Source organism: Larimichthys crocea, chromosome XV (assembly GCF_000972845.2).
Source record: "Larimichthys crocea isolate SSNF chromosome XV, L_crocea_2.0, whole genome shotgun sequence".
In the NCBI taxonomy this organism is placed as follows: domain Eukaryota; kingdom Metazoa; phylum Chordata; class Actinopteri; family Sciaenidae; genus Larimichthys; species Larimichthys crocea.
In genome coordinates this window covers 22,489,099-22,508,994 of record NC_040025.1, presented here as the reverse complement: position 1 = coordinate 22,508,994, position 19,896 = coordinate 22,489,099, and the positions used below count along the sequence as shown (strand labels likewise).

At 38.7% G+C, this 19,896-nt stretch overlaps 1 protein-coding gene across 2 annotated transcripts in view; it reads right to left on the bottom strand.

Moving 5' to 3' along the window:
* The window catches only part of LOC104927906 (prickle-like protein 2), a 33,793-nt gene extending 28,055 nt beyond the window's left edge, over positions 1-5,738 (bottom strand). The window contains exon 1 of one of the 2 annotated variants that reach the window (XM_019267762.2): positions 5,245-5,738. The gene's annotated coding sequence lies outside the window, so the exon portion shown is untranslated. The remainder of the gene's footprint in view (positions 1-5,244) is intronic. The other variant, XM_019267761.2, reaches the window with a different exon arrangement.
* Positions 5,739-19,896: the final 14,158 nt, after the last annotated feature.

Genomic DNA, 19,896 nt, shown 5'->3' with positions numbered 1-19,896 from the left:
AAGGTTAAAGCTGGCAATATTCTGCCTTTTTGTCATTGTCAGAGAATCCTATTAAAAGACCAGAATGTGTTAGTACTTTTCGAGTTTCCTTCCCTGCCTGTGGCACTCAGCTCCAAAGTCATTGAGTTCCTGATGCAAGAGTAAAAAAGGGACTATGAATGTATGCTTTCGTTTATAGGAAAGGATACACAATGTCCTGGTCACTGTTTTAGCAAACATTACAGTAATCAAAGGGGAGTGAATGCTGTTTTAGTTGGGAAGTATTTTCAGCTGCAGATTTGGTGCTCTTGTGAGTATTTGCAGCAGCAGGATGTTGTATGTAGGACTGACTTAAAATAAACTACACTGCCCATGTTCATGGCAATGCAGGAACACATCACCCAGTGCAGCACTGTGGCTCATTGATGGGTTTTTTTGAGAATAATGGAGGTATATAGCACGGCGGGATGACCTGAATCAAGCTTTGGCTCAACAGATAATAGACGCTAGGATCAATCCACTGTTGCTTTTGGATTTTCATGGGATTTGCTGACAGTAATAAAAATGTTGAATATCATCAGACTTACCCTTTAACAGTTTTTATTACTATCCATTTTAGGAGAAGAAGAAGTTGTGGCTGAGGATCCTGTGGCTTGCTGAGGATTTATTTATACACTCAAGTCCCAGATAGACAATTTAAAGCTTGGTTTTACCTGTATTATTCATGACTGTGCCTCTTTATTATTATGGTAAATCAGATTGATGCTAGAAGTATGTGACAGTGCAGGATACCTGCTGCTGTTTCGCTCTCTCACAGACAGTTTTATTTTCCTCATTGTGATTCCTAAATGTTATTTACTGCTTCTATCTGTGTTGCGGCATTAGTTGGTTTAAAGCACTGTGTCACACCCTCTGAAGACAAACCATTATCCTGGAGCAACAGTGTGACAGCGGGGCAGGAAGGCAGTGAGCAGTGAGGCAAATAGTGGAACTAAGTACGCAGGGCCCCAACATGGTAAGGTCCTCAAAAACTCTGTGATTAAAAGTTTGTTTTGTTTGTTGTTTATATTATAAGTAAAATGCCGCATTTTGTAGCTTAACAAATAAAAAGTACCTTTCCTCTTGTATGAGTATTATACAATTTTAATATGATTGTGATGAACAATGTTTCTCAAGTAATGACTTCTGAAATATGATCAGTTCATTGTAGTGTTTCAGTTTACTGCTGTGTTCACAAACATTACAGGAGCAAATAAATAATTAGCAGTATCAGAAAAGTTTAATAACTTCAAACAAATAGAATGATTATTTAACATCCCTGTATTAAACCGAGTTAGTTAGTTTGAGAGTGATAGCAAGTTCTTTTTTAATTTGCTACTTCAACTTTGAAACTAATTCACCTTAATTCTGCAAATAAAACATGATTCAAGTGAAGTCTTATTCAGTTATTTATAATATGAATCACAATAAGAGACTGCAACATGACTTTCCACAGTCGTCTTACACTATGGGTATAATGAAGTCCTACAAAACTATGTTCTAATACCTCAACGTGAAAGCTTGAATTACAGTATGTTGTGAAAAGAGGGCTGAAATATGCAAATAATTCATATTTTGTAGACTTTCTTAAGATGCAGTATAGTCGCATCATTATTGATTATATTATAATAACTACAGATGCATGTGTTTACTTGTTGATTCGGTTATTTGTAGGTGTGACATTGGATGTATAAAAAGGGGAAAGGCATACATGTATGTGTGGGGTCCAGATTATTATGCTACGCCACTGTTTCTTCTAATGTACATTCAGTGAGCTTTTAGTATTCTCCTTTATGAACTTACCTTGGTGGTTTATTTTAGGGTTTGTTGAACTGTTAAGTAAGGCTAAGGTCACATAACAAAGTAACCTGACGTCATGGTTGTCTTCATCTGTGAGTTCCTCACATGTTCACCATGAAAGAGTGAATGCGTACATTAAAGCGGCATTAAGTGATCTAAAAGAGTCCCACCTGTGGTATCTAGTACTACAGTGGTTTAAAAAGCAGCAGGGTGAGTCACTCAGGGTCTCAGCACATGGCGTCATAGTGTATGTTACACTCTCCCAATCTACAATCCTGTGATGTATTTTAAAAAAGCAACTTCTTTCTTATCTTCCATGATGCATTTTTCTCTTAGATGACAGTGTGTGCTCTTTGTTCTGGCTGTGTCTTGTGATGGGTCTGCAGTGTGCTGTGTGAGTCTCGGGCTGCGTCACCACTGACTGTAATGGCTGAACACTGCAGGGTAGAAAACCCCCCTGCAGCTTGCATACATTTATATGTTTTTGTTCTGAAATATAACGAAGAAAAGAGTTGTTAGAACCAACAGTGATTAGATGCTCTTCATTCAAATAAATAGCCAAATAATATTAACTGCAAGTAACTTTTTGCAGCAGCTATATTGTCAGAGGTAATGTGAAAGATTCTGACCAATAATGTGTTTGTGCAATGAGAACAAAAACACCAAAACCTTGATTTTGTGGGAGCACAACAACTTAGACAGAGCTGGTCTTCGCCATTACCTCCTCAGTGAATACAAATTCCCATTTTAATTTAATCTGGCACAACAGGACGAGCTCATGGGGTCCTGCTTGGAATTGTGGTGCAACACAGGTTTCATTTCCTGTTCAGGAAAAAAAAAGAAAAAAAAAAGCCTTTCTGAAAAGGCAGTGTTTTAAGATACTGTACAAACTATCACCATGGCAACCAGAGCTATCCTAAATATGCAACAAAATGGATAAAACCACAACACGAAAAAACAAAAAGCCACATCTGATTAATTCAGCTGTAATTACAGAAGCAAATCTTTTATCTGGCACTCACTATTTTTTGAGTGGGAGGTCTACTGTAATACACGGTTTAGAAGGGGGTAATTTATCAAGACTTTTCTTTTCATTTCCATCTATTTATTTCAACCCTGTGTGCCATCACGCTCATTCTGCTTCATCCACCTTATGTAAGAGAAAGGTCACAGCATATCTATTATTAAATGACTTGGTCACGGTATATTACATTATTAATCACCTCAGTGTAGTCTCTAAACACACAGTGTGACTACGACCCGAGTGTCATATATGTTTAAACAAAAATAGGTCTCTTAGGCTCAACCCAACACTTAATTAGAAGACGAGTCAAGAGACAGACATTTACGTCAGAATCATAAATAACGTCTGCGCAAAATGAGCAAAGTAAACCTTTAAAAAAAAAAATTCCCAGCACCAGCGAGCGATGAAGAAGCTGCCTGTGTTTGTACCGTTGTCAAACGAAAAAACTGAACATGAATGGCGATGCAACTCTAAATACCAAACATGTCCTTTGAGGGAAGTGAACAAACAGCCTTTGTGTAGTTGATACGATTGTATAACATCTGACTGAGCCACCTGAACTGTCAGCATATCAGGGCCATAAAAGCAGCACAGAAGCAGAAATGTACTGTGAAAGCACCGCATGGGGCAGAGCAGCAAGAGCTCTGAGACACCCGCCCACCCTTCCTGAATCAGCCGTTTCTGTGGCGACCAGAGCGGAGGGGTGGGGGGTGGGGGCAGGAGGAAGGATGTGCTTGGTGAAAGTGAAGAGACAAACATTCGAAAAACCCGGTGGGAGAAACATGAAGGGATAGATGGATAGATGTGGGGGACAGATATATTGAAGGACGGGTGATAAAGGGATGTGGCAGGGTCAATGTGGAGCTGGGGCTGATTCCTCCACATCACAGTCAGTGACAGATTGACAGTCAGAGGCAAACAACAGTAGCATCCACAGTAAAAGAGACAAACACTGAGGGGATTTTTCACTCTCAATGGCAGCCCAGATCACGGTCATGGCTCAGGGGTTTAAACCATCTAGACACTGACAATGTCTCTATGTGAAATCTCATTCAGCCATATGGTGCTATTCAAAGCCTCATATTTCTCTGTCCTCTCTGTACGCAAATCATGCAGGCTTGAAATAACTCACGGCAGATTAAGACTTACTTCACAGACTTCAAACTTCAAAAAGAAGTGAAGTCACATTCAACAAGTTGTGCACTTGAGGACATAATTCGGGACCGACCTGCAGGAAAACACTCGTGAGCTGCTGTTACACCCAAATTACATTCCAGGACGCAACAGTACAAGCGACAAGTGTTACATACTAACATGGAGGAGGAGGAGGAGGAGGAGGAGGAGGAGGGGGAGGAGGTGCTGAAAATGTTGTGGTTTAGATGGTAGATTAGAAGAAAGCTTTGTATCATGATAAAAATGAAGTTTGGACTCAGTCATGGAAAAAAACAAACATTTAAATATAACAAATTCAACACTGTTCAGACATGTTATTAAAATAGACACAAAATCTACCATTCAAAATTACAACTTTATACCAAATTAAGAACAAATTGTCCTTTGTATGTAATATGACAGACAAAAGAGCCACGCATAACATTGCTCATTAAACGGATCTATGATTTGATGTCAGCTCTATTTTTGAAATTATGCCAGAATGTTGTAATGTATGTAAACCTTATCATGTAATGGATTATACTCTGAAGTGATAATATTGTCTCAATCTTATGGTGATCACATCCTGTCAGTGCTACAACAAGTAGGGATGGATGCAGCAGCTCTCTTGCGCAGTTGAGACAAAAGGCTCACACTAAGCTGAAGAAAAGCAGCCTAAATCTAAAATGTAAAAACCTGCAGATTTTCCTGACAGTTGTCGATAAATTACTGTGTCCACACACACATGTATGCACAATCTTTTAGTCCGCTTAAAGAACCTGAGATGGCACTGTCTTCATCGTATTTTATTTTATTTTTTGTCTCTGTTTCTAAACAAGACTGAGGTAACAGTAGCAGAGCTGAAACGGTTCCCACTCCACCCACTTTCTCTTTCACTGACACATGGGTTTACACATGGGGATATGGGGATGAAATCAGATGGATCAGAGGCAATCCTTCCCCCCTAAGTCCCAGTGGTCTTTTTCACTTGTCAGTCAAGAGGTAAACAAGCCTTCACACCTAACAACTAACACACATGCAGACATACGTGTAAAAAAACAACAACACCCCCACCCGTCACATACACATACAACTAATGATGGATATACCTTATCTGAAAGGAGAACTTTACAGCAAAGATACACACTTGCCAGTGAAAAATCACATGAATAATCATATCATCAAGAGTCAAGTCAAATTAGAACTATACACTACAGAGAATAGTTCATCACAAGGCTGTTGAGACTCACCTGTTTGTGTGGCTGTTGTCAGAGTCCTGGTGTGCGAGGCAGCTCAGAGGTGCGCAGGGACTGGACTGAGTCACTCACACTGGACACATACCAGAGGATCGGCTGTCTCTGCTCTGCACTGCACAGCTCACACGGCTCTCCTCCTTCTCCAAATCTCAGAGACAAACACCAGCTCTGCCTCTGCTACCTCTCCCTCTCTGTCTTTCACACGTACTGTAGCAGCAGCAGCAGCAGCAGCGACAGAGGGAAGGCTGGGGGCTGCAGACTGTGATCAGCACAAGTCTCTCTCTCTCTCTCTCTCTCTCTCCCTTTCTCTCTCTTTCTCTCCCTCCTCCAGGCTCTGTGTCTCTCCTCAAGTCTGGCTACAGGCAACCATGGCTGGGGAGTGGAACAGAAAAACAGTGAGAAAGTGTGTATAGATTAAGTTGACTCCCTTTGCAAGTATTTATGGTGTGTGTACGTGTGTGACAAAACAGTGTGCTCTGACAACAACAATTCTTACAGGCGTACAAGCTGTGGGAGAAAGCCTTTACTCACGCCTCCTGCTCCCCCTTTTCACTACCACCTACCCATCCATCCACCCACCCACCCTCTTCTTGCCAGCCCCACACCAGCCTGTTGAAGTGAGTCATCGGTGATCAGCCAATCACATGGCGGCACACAGCCTCCGATTAGAATAACAGGAGTAGTTATGCACGCCTGTTTTCAAGAGATGGAAATGAAATGGAGAATTGTCTGGAAGGACTTGACATACTTTGCTCTGGGTGTGGAAGATCAAGAACAGGATTCATAAAACAAAAAAATCACAGTGTCACAGTAAGCATTTTCTCTTTTCTCTAACTGTATCACTTTAGAATTTCACATAATTTCCAGTAAACAAGGAGTATCATTTTATGATCATTTAACCTCTTACACAGCAAACAGCGTGAAGAAAAGAAATGTACAGTGTTCCTTCACTGCATCACTTCTGAGGTGTGACTCACTGTGCAATATGATTCATTCTATAAAGGCTGTAGCCACATTTGAGTACGATAAAGTCTGACCCCGGTAACTTTCATGGGGTATATGAAGCTAAATGGCTAAAATAGAGCACAAAGTGAACTGCTCTGCTACCGCACTATGGAATTTGTAACTACACACTAATCTGCAGCGCATGCTGCCTGCCATGGTAAGTGCCCTTCTGTGTAGTGAAGTAGTTATTTTGGGTTACTTTGGTTCCAGAAGTTAGATTCCTGTTCATTTTCTATATCATCAATGTTTGATGACTGGCAGTTGAAGCAGTGCCCAGATGGACATGACGCCCTCCTCTGGTTGAATCATCATTACAAACAAACAGAAAAAAGGATCAATGTTACATTAATGTTATGTTAAAAGGCTGTAAACATGTTTATTTCTGCTGTGAAGTTGGACATTTTAACATAGGGGTTTAATGGAGACTGACTCACTTCAGTAGCCAGCCTCAAGTGGACACTCGAGTTTGGACACAGTTTTTAGCACTTGCACGTTGGCTTCATTTCCCAGCAAGGCTGCCGTTTGGTTTTAACTAGATCAGAGAACACTAATGAGGGCTGCTACCCTCTTTGCTAATAGAAAGCTATGAATGTAAATACATTCAATAGTTTTAAGCTTTAGATTAGTGTTCATTATTGATACAGTGTTATCAGTGAACATGGTTGTGCTTGTGAACTCCATGATGCACCATTTTCTGAGAGGCCCACATCAAGCCCAGACAAGACTTCTTGTGTTCATTTTGTTCCAGTCACTGTCGGGTCCTTCGGTATGAGTTAATAGATGAAGTCATATTGGATTCAGATTACATAATCAAAGGTCTAAAAATAATTTTCAGACTGGCACACACAATTTGTGTGTTATCAAGAAGCAAATAAATTTCATCTGCAAACAAAACTTTCCTACTAAGTTTTTTTTCTCAAATCAAACTAAAAAAAAAAGAAAGAAAGCTTTTTTCAGTAATGATATTTTACCAATTTGTACTTGTAGTTTCAGCGCATATCCTGAATTACTAATAACTAAGTACAACGGGTATTAATAAAAACACGGTAGTTTAATAGAAAGGCAAGCAGGACAATTGTAGGAGAGCGGATCTGTGCAATGGTGACAGTAAAAATGTGAATAATCCAAGATGACAAAAATGGAAAACTGCATCCTGTTCGCCTCACCATGTCACATCTGTAACACCACACTGATAGCCTTTAATACTGATCCAGGAGAGTCCATTACTTTCAAGCTCCAAACCTAGTGGAGTGCTTCAAAGGTGTACTTGAGTTTAGGAAGGTAGTTTAGGCTCAAACAAAATGGCAGCTCAAAATACCCTTCTCTGCAATCTTGCAACATCATCTTGGCCTTGAGGACAGGCCCGACGTCCAGTGGTTTATACACTGGCATCATCATCTTTGATAGCATCTATAACCAGGGTGACTGGGTAAGTGAATCTCTATGAGGCCCCACTCCCCTCCCTGGCTGAGCCAAAGGGGTCTATATTGAGCAGACCAGAAATATCTCCAGTTGCCATCCTATTTACTGCAGCAGTTAACAATGTTTCCATTGCAGAAGAACCTTATGGAATGGTAATGATTGTTCCAGGTTAGTTGTCAAACCTCCAGGTGTTACCAAGGAAACAGAGTTATGGCTTATAAAAAACTTGATTGCAAAATGCATGAAAATATAAATTGTGGTAAAAGTGGTCTTAATTCTTTTTCCTTGGTAAAAGGATCATGGTATAAGCAGGATAATGCCCTTCAGGTTGTCCATAATAAGGAATTAATGGAAGCGGCATTATCCCTTAGTGAAGGCTTAAAGTTGTGCATAATTTAGGGTGTGACTGTTTTGAGTGACAGGTGGGTGCAATCACAGGTGGCTTATTTCAGCAACCAGGCTTGATTTGGCCCATCTCAGCTCCATGCACCATCTTTGCCCATTTTTGGATTAAAGTCTGTCTTAGAAAATGATGTGTGACCTTCCAAAGGTGTGTTTCCTTGATGAAATGTGTTGAATTAATTAATCCTGATGCTCATATGTAGGTTTGTCAGACAAAACACCAACAACAAACCTACAGATGACTGACTGAATAATGATACCCACTATTTTGTGTAACTCAGACTACTGAGGCCTCAGTAATATATAGTATATTGCACAGAACAGCGTGCTATTCTATTTTTAATATAGTTTTATGATTTAATATTTTTGAGGCTTTTGCTCATCACTATCACAGAGCCTTTGGAGGACTCAGTGGAAAGCAATAGTTAATCAATGACCCTAACTGAATGAACACCATGTGTCTATACAACAACAAAATAAATGTTATTCCATCCATCCATTATTTGTAACCACACAGTGGGGCTGGAGCCTATTCCAGCTGACTTTGGGCGAGAGGCAGGGTACACCCTAGACAAGTCACCAGCTAAATTTTGATTTCTCAACTGGTTGAAGCTTTCCAGGATAGCATATCTATGTGATTATTCGACCTCCTTGAAATGCACCTTAAAAGTCATATATAAAATAAAAAGATTCCATATGAATATTACCACTACCACGAAGACTTTGAAGCATCACTCAAAGCAAAGTCAATCAATGCCGTTGACTGAAGGACCACAAGATACAGTATGTATTATATGCATTTTTAAAAAATCTGTCTTGTTCGTGCTCATACAAGTTGCTGTTGACATTGTTTATGTTAGGCCAAGTTAACCAATGATGTCTGGTCATGTCAGGTTATTACCAGATTCTTTTTGTTGTGTGTGTTGTCCTCTGTTGTCACCTAAAATGAAACACACTGGTCTTCACACATCTCCAACTGATTGTGACTGACTGAGCTGCTGGCAGTTCCATCGATCCTGATAATATAGACTGATAATATAGATCTCAACTCAAGTTAATGAAATCCAACTTTACTGTTATTAATACAATGTCATGTCTGGGTGACAGACAACACAAAAATACCACTGTTATAAATATGGACAGTTACAAATATGTATTTGTGACGTGTGACTTAGTGGTGTAAAGCATTATGTACTTCTGGCAAGGAGATTGTACCTGGAGGACAAAGTTACATACTGTGAGAGCAGACGTATGAGACACCATTGACTTGCACTGGCACGTCACTGTAGCATTAAAAATGACTTAAAATGTATTATTTGATGGTAGAAAAGTTTCATCCCACTTGGTGAATTAAATGTATTATTTTCAAGGGTTACACTGAAAATCAATTGTGAACAGCACTTATGGCCAAGACAAGATTTAATTTGGTCTGAGAAAATCAGATAAGATGTGGAATATCTGTGAAGTGTGGGGCACATAATGCAATAGCTGTCAAAAAAAAAATGTTTTAACAACTATAGACCCAAAAATGTGGTTGTCTACTGCCAGGTTCAGACATCCAAATTAATTTCTGTTATCTCCTGTACAGCCTGAGAAATGATTTGAGCCAAAGGCTGCGAAGGTGAGAAAATACAGACGAGGTAAATGGAGGGACACTGAGGTAAAAGAGATCAAAAGCTGATTGTCTGAGAGCCGATGAACAGGAAAAGGAGAAGTGTATGAGGAGAAGAAATTGAGCCTATTCCATACAAGAAACGCTGCAGTGTAGCTATTTGACTCATTTCCTCTCCACACATCTCTGTTGCAGGCTGAAAATAGACTGCCATCAGATGCAAATAATAGAATATCCTGATGATTATATGGCTGAGGTGCACTCATTCCTAGCATGCTATTTTTCCTCTTCAAAGTTCGATTATCTGTGATGGAGGGCAAAATTAATTATTTTTGGTACAGCTATTCAGAATGAGTGAACACACTAAAGAAAGATGAGGAATGGGGTGCACCCATAACCCAGCTGAGTTACTAAAGCAGCTCAGGTTTGAGTCAGACCTGTGCACTTTACTACATATATTCACCCCTCTGTCTCTATCTACTGTCACTATCCTGAATAAACTGATTTCAGATATTGCATATGTTATCCTACTCAGTGTTGTTTGCTAATTTTCCACTGCGTTGTCATGATGAAATCATTCGATCAGTGACTCAAAAAAAAAAGGTGCATGTTGCGACACTACAATCATAGTTCTGCCAAGCAGCTAAATATGAGTTTGGACCAAAATGTATTTTTAGAAAATAAGTAAACTTTATTTATAAAGCACTTTATGAAACCAGACGTAGTTGTACAATGCAAGCACTAATAAATTACAACAGGAAATAACAATATAAAAAAAACAACTATCAAAACTACACAGAAGGTAAAAACACTTGTAAGCACTATGTGCTTACAAAACAGTTGAATTTTTAGCAGTTTCAGAGGGTGGGTGCCACAACTACAAAGGCTCATCACCTTTGGTTTTAAGCCTAGATTTCGGGACTAACAGAAGGACCTCAGAGATTCTAACGAAGTCAGAGGACACAAAAAGTCATGTAATGTGGGAACAGCCCTTGTAGTGCTTTATAGGTGATTAAAATATTAATCATTTTCTTTTAATGTGTAACCAATGTAGATTGGCCAACACTGGTGTAATGTCAACTATGATATGTGTGCAGCAGTGTATGTCTTCATCACAGGAACAATCACATAAATCAAAATTACAATTTTCATCAAGAATAACAGTACATTTGGTCAGGACTCTGCATTTCTACTTTGCAACAGCAAAAAGTCAATATACAATCAAAGTGACTTTATCAATTACCTAGTACCAACTAACTAAAGCCTAACCTGGCTGAACATTACCTGCCTGTTTTTTGTATGTGACATGCATGCACAAAATGACACGCCGTCTTGTCAGTATAACTTAGTAGACACCGGCGTGAAATGACAGGCGAAAAGCAATAAATGCATTGTGATAACAGACAAAATGACTTAACACATTACTGTGCTATTCATGCGCAATTCAATTATACCAGACTGGCTATAAACAAAATATAATGTCAAAATACAACATCCTGCTGCTTCCTTTTAATTGACACACCTCTGGTCCATTCATCTGATTTACCGTGGTGTAGATTTTATTCCAGTTTTCGCACTTTGCTACATGGCATCCCATCTCTCCCCCTCCCATCTCTCTTCAGCTATAATATCAACTAAAAAAATAAAGAAGACTTAAAAAATCTGAAATCTATTGGACCTGCACATGGACATAAGAATAAGAAGGAAGATGTTTTGCTTCGTGGTCAGATATGAAGCAGGGAGGAGTTCACAGCTCATCTTTTCTACATTACTGGACCTCGTAAAAGCAACTTTATCCAACTGAGACTGAGAGATGGCATGACAACCACACAAGGATGTCTTTGACATTTACTTGAAAATATCAACTGGGATGTGAAGACATTATTTCCCCAACTGGACTGTCTAATATTTAGTAATGTTTGTCAGGTCTTTGAGAAATAATTCAACAACCTTTGGAAAGCAAATGTGGTGGAGAGACTTTGTACTATTCAAGAAATGAGCAGACAAAAAGACATTTTTGCAATTCCATTTTGGATCACAGTGCCACTCCACATTAAAGCATGGCAGCCATAGCCTTTATCCATTAACACCATTATTCACAATCATGTATTCATTAGTGGTTATTGTACACCTACAATAGCACTCGCAATAGCTTCTTCCACCTTATGGTGGCCACAGCCTGATCAAACGCATCTTCAAATACTTTATGTCACCCTTTACCCTGGTAATGTCACATTTCTGTGTGAGCGAGGTGACATCAAAAGGATTTCACTGATTCCTGTGTCAAAGGGAGGCAATTTACCGGTCAGTGCTGGACGCAGGACATAAAGGTGAAGTCAGGCTAAAAAAAAAAACAACAAAAAGGTCACATCTGACCCACAAGAGAGTACTGTGACCAGGGTGTGTTTGAAAAGGTACTCACACCCCATTTGGGACTTCTTTCTGTCTGTCAGTTTGTGTGTCTGTCATGTTTTCACCCACAGCGCACTTCCTTTGCTCCCTTGAGGATCACCGAATCTGATACCACCATACTGATGTTAAATGCTCTGAGCAGGGGGGAGGGGGATACATTGAGCCATATTTCATTTCAGTTACTGAAGAATGTCTTTGCTCTGGGGAACTGTGAATAAGACACATGTGGGTTTTATCTCCTCCATCACTGTACGTCAGGGAATGACAATGCTGACAGGCTCCAACCCTAAAGGCTTTCCTTTTAAAGAAGTGTAACTGTATGTTTGTGGGAGAGTCTGTAGGTGTGTGTGTTCAGCACCCACAGTGTCCACATCAATGTCTGTTCCTGCAGGCACATGTGTGTGTGTTACCAACTGTATTTAGTTTATTTAGCTGTACCTGCAGGTATAAATCATATTCACAGTGAGAAAATTATTTACACTTTAATAGACTAATGACCCCATTGTGCTGGGTGAGCAGTGTTACTAAGGTGATGAGGTCAATGGAAAAGTGAGAAAATGAGGATGACAGTGATGTGTTGCCTCTGTTAGACTGTGTCATCCTGTTGGCCCTTTGATTTGATCACATAGCCAGTTCTACAGTCCAATAAACAAGACTCTCATCCCTCACTGTCACTGCGACAAGAAAACGCCCAGACTTTGTCCAAAACAAAAAAAAAATCACATACCACAACAAGCAGTGGCTAAATCCAACCAAAATACATAGCTGTACTGGAAATAAAACGTTATGCTTGGCTTATGTGAGTTATTTCCACTGAGAAAAGGACATTGTTTGAGGTGGATCTTCCTCCTTTGTCTACACTTCCCTCTGGTTAAACTTAACTTTAGACCAATCAGGACTCAGTCTTCTATGACTAACTCACTGAATCTTCCTTTATCATTCCTGCAGTTGGAAATTTAGAATGGTGGACACTTCTCCACAAAGTGAGGTGAGCATGAATGATTGAATATTGGTGATGCATAATTAATACAGATAGTTCTGTATCTCTGTGACTGTGTGCAGAGATGAACAAAAAAAAGTTTTATGGGCTGTTGTATCACAATTAACCTGTATTTTTCTTAGATTAAGTTTAATATATTTGTTGTAGTTGTTATGTTATGTTTATGATAAATCATTTTTTACTCTAGGTTTTTAGGGTTAGGGTTAGAGTGTATAGAGTGTCGTTAAAACTGTCAAGGGCGGCTAGCTTCATTGCATTAAATGTTGTCTAGTAATTCAAATCATATAGTTTCATTTACACAAAAGAATTACTTCCTTATTTAGGCAGTGTTCTTTTACCGTTGCTTGTTTGGCTTCTGTTGTTAAATGACAACAAATATTGTAAAATAAAGATGTTAATATTTCTCAAAGTAAGGTAATTTAAAATTGCAGTATGTAGGATTTAGGGCACTCTATTTACAGATGATGGCAGATATGAAACATGATATGCATAACTATTTCCTTGATTGGTGTATAACCACCAGTATTTAGGAATATTTATGTTTTTTGTTACCTTAAAATGAGCCTTTTATATCTAGAGTTGCTGTGTGTCGTCTTCTACGCGGTTCGCCATTTTGCACCTCCATGTTTCTACAGTAGCCCATATTCCAGGAGGAGTTGGTGGAGAATAACACAGAGCTGAAATGAGAGTGAATATTGGGTTTATATTGGACATATAATCAAGGGGACACAAACGTGACTCCACATGAATGCTAATGTTATCTGCTGGATCTAGCAAAAATTAGCAACAGTTGCCAACGCATGCACTATATCACCTTTATAGGGACAAGATGTTTGAGGTGCGTTTACACCTTGTTGTGCTTCCCTTAACTGACCGAAAATCAGTTAATTCAGTTGTTAATGAAACATTAGAGAGACATACACACTGTAACAACCCTTTTAGACACAATGTGATAATGGCAATGCTGAAATTAATTTATTTCAATGACTTGCGGGGCACTTTACTCGTCCTGCTTCCTTTTAATTCACTAATCCACTACTCACTGCCAAATTTACCTGGAAAATGGTAAACACCTCCGTCCATTCATCTGATTTACCGTGGTGTAGATTTTATTCCAGTTTTCGCCCTTTGCTACATGGCATCCCATCTCTCCCCCTCCCATCTCTCTTCAGCTATAATATCAACTAAAAAAATAAAGAAGACTTAAAAAATCTGAAATCTATTGGACCTGCACATGGACATAAGAATAAGAAGGAAGATGTTTTGCTTCGTGGTCAGATATGAAGCAGGGAGGAGTTCACAGCTCATCTTTTCTACATTACTGGACCTCGTAAAAGCAACTTTTTCCAACTGAGACTGAGAGATGGCATGACAACCACACAAGGATGTCTTTGACATTTACTTGAAAATATCAACTGGGATGTGAAGACATTAATTCCCCACAGGACTGTCTAATATTTAGTAATGTTTGTCAGGTCTTTGAGAAATAATTCAACAACTTGTGAAGAGACTTTGTACTATTCAAGAAATGAGCAGAAAAAAAACACATTTTTGCAATTTAATTTTGGATCACAGTGCCACTCCACATTAAAGCATGGCAGCCATAGCCTTTTTTCATTATTCATAATCATGTATTCATTAGTGGTTATTGTACACCTACAATAACACAACCATATCATTTGGCATGGCTACTTCTTCCACTTTACGGTGGCCACAGCCGGATGAAAAAAGCATCGTCACCCTTTCCCCCTGCTAATGTCACATTTCTGTGTGAGCAAGGTGACATCAAAAGGATTTCACTGATTCCTGTGTCAAAGGGAGGCAATTTACCGGTCAGAGCTGGACGCAGGACATAAAGGTGAAGTCAGGCTAAAAAAAAACAACAAAAAGGTCACATCACAATAAATATTGTGAAAAAAAAGATGTTAATATTTCTCAAAGTAATCTAATTTAAAATTGTATTGTATACAATTGTATGTTGAACCCAGCCATGCAGCACCAATCGCTTTGTGTCTGAAAGGGTCATTAGTCAAGAAAACTATTATAGTGAATATATTATGACAACATCTACTAGTAGCCAAGCCAAGTGATGTGACTTTGGTGTAGTGGTCACATGGGGAATTGAAACTTCCTTATTCATCATGCACTTCCTATACAGAATCATTGGAAAAGCAGTGAATGTAAAACAGTGAATGCGCCTCCCAAATGACTCTTTTTATTATCAGAATTTGATCCATTTGGTCCAATAACATTTGTAAAAATGTAGATGAGTCATACGGTTAGATTATTTTATCCCACTGACGTGTACTGGGAACCAACAGGATGTCTTGGACGCTCATTCTCTGAACTGGCTCTGCACACCATCTCTGAATCTTTCTACACTCCAGTTCTTCTTTATACAGCCATGTTTTTAAGTCATCAGTGACTTAGCTTTCCCATCCAGCAAACAAATAAGAAGAGTGGCAGTCTATTGTAGCTGTTATACTCACGTTTGGGTCCACACAGCTCAAAAAAAGAAGAAAAAAAAAAGAAAAGAAATGTCTGTGAAACAGCAACTATTCATGTGAGACCAGATACAATTCACACATGTTCAAAGGTTGAAGGAACTGCCATCCCCTTCCCAGAAAAAATACAGAAAACACAACATACACAAACACAAAGATGAAAAATGCTTATTTCCTCTGGGTGAAAACACATTTTGCCTAGACACATGCTGTGTTCTGTTTTGTTAGGCCCTGCTTTTTATAGATGACCTTCTCCATCTAAACAAAACACCACCATTTCCAGGTATAGCTATTTTGTGAAACCAATGTGTGGGTGCACAAAACATACCAGGATTATGATGAAGTGATTATGTCCCAATGTCCCTTTTCCAATTACCATGCCTGCTCTTAGCTGACAAAGGTCTGTGTTTTTTTCCCATCTAGAAATATCAACCTCTTCCCTGAAATCTAATAAAGCTACAACAAAGCTGTTTTTATACGTTTTATGTGATTTGAGGCACAGTTGAAGAGGATAATTTTCCCAGTCTATTCAATATTCTTTTAACTGAATACATTTATCAGATGAGGACTGTGCTGATGCATGGAATAAGATGCAATTAATTGAAGCTACATCAAATTACACCCAGACTGCAGGGAACAAACGGTGAAAAAGTAGTAAATGTTACAAAGTAACTGAGTTTCTTCTGTGATCTGGTGTTTTTTTAACTATATTTTGAAGAATTAACATGAAGTATTATCAAAGTATGTCTCTGTAATCTTCATACTGTATGTATATCAAAATTATATACATAAGAAAATGTGTTGTTTTTTGGTATTCGATCTTGTCTGTCTGCGGGCGTCTAAAGGGTTAACACTTATTAACTACTCATTCACAAGACCACTAAGAGCTTTCAGCAGATGAGCCATTGATTCCCTGGTGGCTCAATGCACAACTGCACAGGCACAATACAGGAGGAGGAAAGACACGCAGCAAAGATAATCCACTTTCATGTGCCAGAAAAAGCATTTGGATCACACATACAATTCAAAAAGAAGATTTAGGCAGAATTAGATGGCTGTTTGTGCTAAAAACCCACAATGCACAGTGCATCAACAAGTTTATTTAAATGCATATGGCCACAAGAAAAAAAAAATCTTCTCCTTACTATAAATATCAGCCTCCTTCACTGCCAAATTTCACATCTTTTAACCATTTTCAATTTATTCACATGCATTCCATCCACATAATTCCTGTTTCCTTTAAAAGTCTCAGAGTGATAAAGTGAACAGCCCTACTCCAGGGAGATGCCACATTATAACGTTGTAGAGGAGAGGATGTCAACCAGCAGACATCTTTATATGTTATCATTCTTTATCACAACTTCCTGGGTAGTGAGCTGTCATTTTTTTCCACCAAACCAAACACAGTCATATGTGTGCACATCCACATACAAATTGCACATAATACTCAGTTTGAGGATGTGATACAAGAATGCAGTAAAATACATAAAAGACACGGAGCATGCGGTTTATACTGCGCTGTGATCTTTTTATTATCCCCAATTTGAAAATCTCAGTAGTTGTTTCTTTGGGAGAATTAGGCTTTTTCATTGAAGCAAAAAAGAAACCTCTATGTGGAGAGCACTCATTCAAGGAAGATGAAATGAAAGTGAATGGTGCAGGAATGAAAGGCAAGGTCTTTGGCTGTTTTTCTTTCAGAAGCCATCCTTGTTTCATCCCGTGCTGCTTTCCATCTGTCACATTTCAAAGATTCATTCTCACTGAAGCTATTTGATCTTTTAACCTCCATTGAAATTAGACAAAAACAAATGATTAAGAATGAATCTTGCGCTAGATTCTTTGTATATTAAAAGAAATCAATGACTGTTATTTTGCAGCTACTTTGCATTTAATAGGCATTACATCAACAGTGTGGAGCCGGGAGGATGAGCCTTTTGGATCTGCCACATCTACTTTGGGTGGAAGTAATTAGATAAGACACTTAATGACAACACGTTGAGTAGATGAGATGGGAACCACATGGGCACTGTGTGCGGTCTGCCCTCTAATCCCACCTATCTGTTACCATTTGCACAAGATGCCACCCTCACAAGAAACACACAAGTAGCTATTAAATGTTTGTCTGCCCTCCCTCTCTCATCTCTGGCCACAAGTGCAGTAGTCAAAGCAAAGCTACAAAGACTCAACATTAATCTATAGATCCACAAATTATCCCAACAATCTGCAAACCCACACTGACTACAAATAACTATTTGAAGCTTTTGAAATTTCTTAAATAAAAAAGCCAAGAAAAAAAATCTTTTTGCCTTGTTTCTGAGGGCAGTAAATCACCTCTAATTGTGTCTCATTTGCAGCATGTGTTTAGAGACTGCAACTCTACCCCCTCTAAACCCCCAATGTTGCATGATATTGAATAAAAAAGAAGCATACATTGGAGGAGTGAGTAAATGATATGACATGTATACAATGGAAGGTGCCTCTATGTCCAGTGATCTATTTTTAGCTGTTAAATATGATGTGTGCTGAATTGATGAAACCCATAAAAACCTATTTGGATAGTTTTCCACACTACACTGCAAGAAAGGATGTGGCACGTGATAGTAAACAGATTGAGAATGATTTCTATATGAGGTGTTATGAAACTGTCACCATTTGTATTTCTATTTCTGTCTGCTCTCAGCCATGTCTCCATGACTGCCATGGATTAACAGCGTCAGTATGATGTTACCTCATGACGCAGGAGGGCAGGTCACCCTAACATTATTAAATCAAGGGTGGAAGGGTTATATGATATTGTCAATGGGGAAAGGTTGAGTCGCATTCCATAACAAATAGGCTTTCTCAGGCATACTCCTTTCTGGATTTGTTTACAGTTTCTTTTTTTGAGAAGGAGAGAGCGCTACAATTTATAATTTATGCAGGCAGGATTAACCACATTCTTTTTTTCCTTTGGGTTAGGCCAGTAGTGAATGTATAATTATCAAAATGTTGATTGTATTAACCTTCTGGGGTCAAAGAAATCACCCAAAATTATAAAAGCAACTGATAGGTCCTCAGATGGTTAAACGTCTTGACCGTTTCCTGAGGTTCAACTGAACATCATACATCAAACACAGCATCACCTGCAGAGGGTCCTGCTTGACGCCTACTAGAAATACTAGAGTCATATCTTGATTAAAGTTTATAGTTATAGCTACCCTCCTGTCTCTAACGTAACTGGTCACAGCAGACGTAAACGCACCCATGAGCTGGATTTTGCTTGAGGTTTCCATACCACTGTTACCAAGTGCCTGCTCATGGTGGGAATTGTTGAGTCTCTGTCAATAATATTATTAAGAGTACATTCCAGACCTGCTCTATATGGAAAATGTCATTAAAAAATGTTAACTTTAACTAAATTAAATAAAATCAACCAGGAGTAAATGGATGGCTGAAAAATGACTTTGCTTAATCTTAAACAACTGCAGCAGATTTTAATGCACCCATAATATATTATGCCATTAAGAAATCATGTATGACAGTAAAACATTGCCAGGGGCATATTTTTTATACTTTAGATTTGCTGATAATACTTAAGTAAGGTCTTCTTCTGTCTGAAGACTTATAATGGAATATTTCCATGAAAATTACATTAGCAAATTCTGCCAGATGTGGTTCAAAGTAGCAAGTAGCTTTTTTTTCCCAAGGCCACAAATGAACCTTTAAAATTCAAACTAATTGAATTCAAATAAAATTATGATTATTTAGCAAGTGCAACATATCAGCACGCAGCCAGTGCAGACAAGAATATGAAGAATAAATGTCTACAATATGTGCTAAGACCTAAACAGTCATGGATTTATAGGTTTTATCTCCGTTGTTTACTTGTGATAACAAGTTAATTTTATTTGTTTTCTCAAGATCTCATGTCTGTCTGTCCTGGGAGAGGGATCCCTCCTCTGTGGCTCTTCCTGAGGTTTCTTCCACCTTTTTTCCCTGTTAAAAGGGTTTTTGTGGGCAAGTTTTTCCTCACTCGAACCGAGGGTCTAAGGACAGAGGGTGTCACTCCCTGTACAGATTGTAAAGCCCTCTGAGGCAAATGTACTTTGTGACTTTGAGCTATACAAATAAAATCTGATTTGATTTATCTCAGGATAACATTTGTTCGATAATATAAGATAATGAAAAATAAATAACTCGAGAGAAAACAAATGAAGTTAACTCATTATCACAAGACAATGGAGGAAATATAATGTATGAATGTATGACCGCATGCGATATTTAAGCTTGTGGACACTTACCATGGCGTA